Genomic DNA, 6886 nt, shown 5'->3' on the forward strand with positions numbered 1-6886 from the left:
TGGTTATGTACACGTGACGCGATCGCGTCCCTGACGCGATCGCGTGGGTCTTTTGCGCGAAAAGCACAAGGGCAGCACGATTCCAGCCCAACTTTCTGGACGTTGGGGTTATACGCCGATCTCCAGAGCACGTGACCGCGTGTGTGATGCGGACGCGTGGGGGGTGTTTTATCGCAATTGACGCGATCGCATGATTGATGCGGTCGCGTCGCACGGCATTTTTTTTTGCAGATATGTAATTATGCAGTATGCAGAATGCAAAATGATATGAATGTTATGAGTAATTCCAGGTTCAATGAAGAATAAAATAAAACTTGAAAACAACTAAAACTAAATAAAAAAAATGAAAAAGGAACGATCATACCATGGTGGGTTGTTTCCCACCTAGCACTTTTGGTTAAAGTCCTTAAGTTGGACGTTGGTTGAGCTTCCTGTTATGGCGGCTTGTGTTTAAATTCATCCAGAAATCTCCACTAATGCTTGGAATGCCAATAGCCTCCGGGGTCCCAAACTAGGCATGTGAAGCTTCTGAGCAGCTTCAAACAAATTTTCAGGCTCCCGGGGTGATGAATATCAGAATATTTTCCAGGATCCCAAACTTTGGTTCCAAATCCGCTTTCATTTTGATCTATACTTTTCCATCTGGGCGGTTTGGAAATTAGATTCTCACCACGGTGACCAAACGTTCTCCGTGATCCACTCAATTGAGCATGATACCAATCCTTGCACTTCGAGTTGAAGCGTGGAACCTTATTGAACCTTGTGCACCTGCTCTGAGTATGAGCCATTTCTCTTTTACTCTTAAAGCTGCAGAGAGCTCTAAGCTAGCCCTCTGTTTCAAGCAAACCATATTCAAGTGGAATGTTGAAGATATAAGACAAGGATTTTACCCACTTGTAGTTTGTGGTGGGCAGTAACGGCCTTGGGATAGGTGTTTCCAGTGGTTCTGTAAGTTCTACTCCCTTATAATCTTCTGTGAATTCTTCCACTTCAACCATCTCTTGATCAGAGTCTTCAATTTCTCCCTCATCATCGCTCAAGTCATATATTGGAGGTTGAGAAAGATCTACCTTAGCATCATCTTCATATTCACTCGGAAAAGATTCTTCTGTCTCAAAGAAATCACTTGTGGATGCAAGTTTGCCGCTAAGAGAATAGGACTCGTGATCATCATCATCAAGGAAACCTGTGTCCTGGGTTATTCCGTTTAGTTCTTCATAAGATATTTGCAGTGGAGGCGGTGCAAAATCCTCCTCAGCGTCAATTGTAACATCCTTAACGGAGTTCTGCACAACAACCGACTCTTCTTCTTCTGCAATGACAGCTTTCTCTACTTGTTCTAGTACAAAGTTATGCTCTATGATGTTCACTGGAGCTTCCAGCGTCTCCTTTGTACTGCATTCTTCATTGGATTCTCTACATAAAGCTATAGGGGTCTGTTAAGGGGCTGAGTGTCTGGAAGATAATTATTTTAACTTCTCCACCATTGCTTGCTCCAGTTGATGAAGGATTATGGTACATTATTTCATTGATTCTTCGAGGCTAACCTGTGATTCTGACTTTGATGGATATGGGTAATGTGTATAGGAGAGTGGTGGTTCTTGGGAGTAATTGGATTGGTATTGGGGCGGATAAGGATCGTGTGGTGGCGAATGGCAAAAAGAAGCTTGTGAGTGTGGTGGTTCGAGGTCATGTTGAGAGGATGGTCTATAGGCACGGGGTGGGGCTTGTTGGTAGTTACAAGGTTGTCCACCATATCTTTCAGCTGTGTATGCATTGTAGAATGGTCATTGTCCATGATATCTTGGAGGGTGTTGTTGCCTAAAGGGTTGATTAGATCCTCTTGACTCCATCCATCCTTGATTGGTCTGACCTTGATGCATATTCCTGTTGTGGTTTCTATTTCCTTCAACAAAGTTAGAACTAAACTCAAAGCGAGAGGGGTGAGAATTCATAATAGATATCAGAAATAAGGGGGAAAAAGAGAAAACAAATAAACAAGTAAAAGAAAAATATTTACAATAACCAATAATAAGGCACACGTTTGCAATTCCCCGACAACGGCGCCATTTTGACGTTAGGATTTTTGCTAGTAAAGAATTATTAAAAATATTCGCATTGTAGATACAGCTTCTAAACTAACAGAAATCCCTTCGTGCAAACGTTTTGGTTATCACAAGTAACAAACCCCTTTAAAAATTGTTAACCGAGTATTTAAACCTCGGGTCGTCTTCTCAAGGAATTGCAGGGAGGTATGTTCTTATTATTGGCTATGAAAAAGGTAAAATTGGGGTTTTTGGAATGAGGAGCAAGTATGATGAATGACAAGTAAAATAAATAAATGACAGTAAAATAAACTCTTGGCAAGGTATAAAGACTGGAAGTCCTATCCTGGTTATCCTTATCAATTATGAAGAGAATTGGATTCTTCTCCCACTTTGTTAACCTCTGACTATGAAGGTAAGTTAAGTGGATGAATTAATTCGAATCCTCAAGTCCTAGTCTTTCCTTGGGAAAGGCCAGAGTTATTGGAATATGAATTAATGAAATGAAGAAATCCAATTTTCAATCAATACTGAGTTTGATAACTCTGAGTCACCAATTATTTAACCAAAGCCAAAAGGAAAACAGAAAAATCCAAATTATTTATATAAATAAAAGACACAATTCATAGATCTGAAAATACCTCAAATTATATTTAAATAAGAAAATCATCATGAAAGTGGTATAGGCCAAATAGGCAACATAACTAATACAAGCAGGCATTCAAATATCTGAAAATAAGAAATAAACATAAAGTAAAAGAACATTGAACTTGGAATCGAGAGTTACTCCTAAAATCTAAGAGAAATCCTAAATCCTAAGAAAGAGAGGAGAGAACCTCTCTCAAAACTAGATCTAAATCATCGAAAGTAACAGAAAATTCGGAGACTCCCTCAATGGATGCATTCCTCCACTTCATAACCTCTAGTCTATGACTTCTGGACTTGGATTTGGGCCAAAAAGGCTTCAGAATCTGCTATGAGCATTTTCTGCAATTTCTGGTGCGTGGCCTCTGTCACGCGTCCGCGTGGGTCACGCGGTCGCGTCATTCGGAGTTCTCCTTGTCACGCGGTCGCGTCGGTCACGCGTCCGCGTCGTATGCGATTTGCTCAAGTCGCGCGGTCGCGTCAGTCATGCAGCCGCATCGTTGCCTCTTCGCTTCTGGCACGCGATCGCGTCGTCCATGCGATCGCGTGGATGCCAGTTCCTTCAGAAACTCCATTTTGCGCTTCCATTTTTGTATGTTTCCTTTTCCATCCTTTAAGTCATTCCTGCCTTAGAAGATCTGAAACTACTCAACATACTAATCACGGCATCGAATGGAATTAAAGGTGATTAAAATAATTAATTTAAAAGCATAGGAAAGATGTTTTTCACATACATCACATAATAAGGAAGGAGAAGTAAAACCATACAATTAATATGAATAAGTGGGTGAAGGATTGAATAAATCACTCAGATTAAGCATAAAATATATCATAAAATATGGGTTTATCAGCCATGAGGGAAGAACAAAGAGTTATGAGGGAAGAACAACAGAGGCAGGGGCGTGACATAGAGGAAAAAGAGCACTCCATTGGATCCTCCTGAAGGAGTAGTAGCCACCATCACTATGGTGGATTCGTTTCCTTCACTAAGCTATGAAATATTCCATGCATCTATCATAATGCTTAAAACAAAATTTTAATTGAAAAAGAAAATTAGGATGCATGAATTTTGAGTTATATATTAAGAATAGTTCAATTATTTTGATGTGGTGGCATTGCTTTTGTTTCCTGAATGTATGAATAAATAGTGCATATTTGATGTTGGAGTTAAGAATGTTGTCTCTTGAAAGAATGAGGATAAAAGTGAAATATTATTGGTAATCTGAAAAATCCAAAAATTTATTCTTGAAGCAAGAAAAAGCAGCATGCAAAAAAAAGAGAGAGAGAAAAATGGAATATATATGCGAAAAAAAGGCAAGCAAAAAAAGAAATGAAAAGCAGAAAAAGTCAATAGCTCTTTAAACCAAAAGGCAAGAGCAAAAAGCCAATAGCTCTTAAAACAATAAGGCAAGATCAAGGATCCAAGGCTTTGAGCATCAATTCTTAGGAGGGCCTAAAAGAAATATCTTAGCCTAAACAGTTCAAATGAGCTGCTTTCCTAACTATATGCTTGTGGTGTGAAGGTGTCAAGTGAAAAGCTTGAGACTGAGCAGTTAAAGTCATGGTCCAAAGCAAAGAGTGTGTATAAGAACTCTGGACTCCTCTGGCTGGGAATTCTAGCAAAGCTGAATCATAATCCTAAGGGGTTAACCCAATTAAAGTGTCTATGGCATTTATGTATCCGGTGGTAATACTGGAAAACAAAGTGCTTAGGGTCATAACCAAGACTCTAAAGAAGTTGTGTTCAAGAATAAAAAAGAACTAAACAAGGAGAATCAATAGTATCATTTGGAATCTAAGTTCCTAAAGATGCCAACTTTTTTGAGCTTCAATGGAAAGTGAGATACCAAAACTATTCAGAAGCAAAAAGCTACTAGTACCGTTCATCTAATTGAAACTGAGCTTCATTGAGAACTCTGAAATTTATTGCATCCTTCTATTTTTTTTATCCTACTTTGTCTATTGTTGCTTGGGGACAAGCAACAGTTTAAGTCTGGTGTTTTGATGAGCGGATATTTTACACGCTTTTTGGCATAATTTTCAAATAGTTTTCATTATGTTTTGTTTAACTTTTATTAAGTTTTCATAGGATTTATTGCAAAATTCACATTTTGGAATCTAGTTTGATTTTGTGTATTTTATGGTGATTTCAGGTATTTTCTGGCTGAAATTGAGGAGCCTGAGCAAAAGTCTGATTCAGAAGCAGAGAAAGGACTGCAGATGCTGTTAGGATCTGACCTCCATGCACCTGAATGGGCTTTTTTAGAACTACAAAAGACCAAATGGCACGCTCTCAATGGCTATAGAAATCTAACATCCATGGCTTTCAAGAAATATATAATAGTTCATACTTTGCTATGGAAATGAAGGCCCAAAACTAGCATTTAACACCAGCCACCAGCCCTATTCCTTATGTCCAGCGCCCACAAAGGAGCTGCTGGCGTCCAACGCCCTTTAAGGGGTCCCAAGCCAGCGTTCAGCACCCCTAAGGGGTACTAGCTCATGGATTTCACCTTAGCTCAGCCCAAACACTCACCAAGTGGGCCCCAGAAGTGAATTTTCGCACTACAAGACTAGTTTATCTTATTTCTGTAATTCTTATTTAGCAGATTAGTATATATAGGAGGAGATCACTCTTGTTTAGGATCTTCTTCCTCCCCCATTATTTTTGAACACTATTATGTACAGTATGAGTCACTAACCTCCTAAGGTTAAGGTTAGGAGCTCTACTGAGTTTCATGGATCAATAATATTACTATTTTCATTCAATGTGTCTAATTCTATTCTCTTATGCAACGTCGTTCTTCATCTTATGAATTGAGGGTGACCCATGACAATCACCCTTGTTCTACCTGGGTTCCGTGCGATTCCTTACCTGCATAGCATTGAACTAAAGCTAGAGATTGCATTGCGGATTCCTATCGAGCATCTGAGTAACTCTGGATATGTGACATATAATCTCGTTGACGATGGGTGCATGAAGTTTCTGTGGCGTTAAGGCTAGAGTTAGAGAAGCGGCAGTTTCTAATCCAGAAGATCTGCCTTGTCTGTGGCACCTTGAGTAAGGTCGTGAAGGGGGGTGGACTGCTTAGAGCTTCATCTTCTGCTATAGTAAGAAACCTAAAGCTGGCTTGATGAGAGGACATGAGTCATCTCAACATGGTGGATTGCTGCAGTGGATGAGGTTAACTTGATGAGAGGATATAAGTTAATCACTTACGGCTGCTATTGAAGGAATCAGAAGGTTATTGAAGAAGATAGTAAGAAAAGTTAATCCGGAAAGACAAAGCATCTCCGAAGCCTCAATCATTCTATCACCATTGAATTCTCGTTTAATCAGTAACATTTTATTTATTTATCTGTTTTATATGCTTTTCGTGACAAACTATGATTTTTATCCGACTAACTAAGATTTGCATGGTATCCACTGCTTGCTCAAACCAACAATCCTCGTGGGATCGACTCTGACCCACCTCAGGTATTACTTGGACGACCCAGTATACTTGTCGGTCTATTTGTACGAATTCTGCGGAGCCAGTTTCGTGCACCAGTAATAAAAAATCATGTATTGTGTCGCACATTTTAAAAACCACTATGTCTAGTCGATTTAGAAACCCATGTGAAAGAGTTTTCAAGCATAATTCAGATATCAGTTCTGTCGAATCAGTAAACGAATTCAAAATGGGATTAGCATGCCTGTCGACACTACTAATCCTTTAGGGATAAAGAACGAAATACTCAATCATAAAATAGATCAATGAAATACTTTAAAATAAAAGAAAACTTGGATTAATAATTCATAGAAACATAAACAGAGCTCCTAACTCCTTGACAAAAGTTTAGTGACTCATGGAGAATTCTGAAAAAAAAAGAAAAGAAAAAAAGAAGAAGGATGTGTAGAATTGGATCTAAAGATCATCCCCTCCCCCCCTCCGCGCGCATTCTCCTTTTTGTGAACAAACTAACTTATTTAAATCCTAGTTTTACCTAATAATTCAAAAATCAAATTCAAAAACAAATCTTATCTTTTATGAAGAATAAGATAACTAATAGCTATAATTTAAATCCTAATCAAAGCTAATTCAAATTAAATCTTGTTTTATAGAATCTTCAACAATCTTAACCAAAATTACAACTTTTAGGGGAGAATGGACATCAACTGGTGTGTAGGATAGGTCTTGGGCGCATACTAGGCC

This window comes from Arachis stenosperma, chromosome 7 (assembly GCF_014773155.1).
Source record: "Arachis stenosperma cultivar V10309 chromosome 7, arast.V10309.gnm1.PFL2, whole genome shotgun sequence".
NCBI classification, from domain to species: Eukaryota; Viridiplantae; Streptophyta; class Magnoliopsida; order Fabales; family Fabaceae; genus Arachis; species Arachis stenosperma.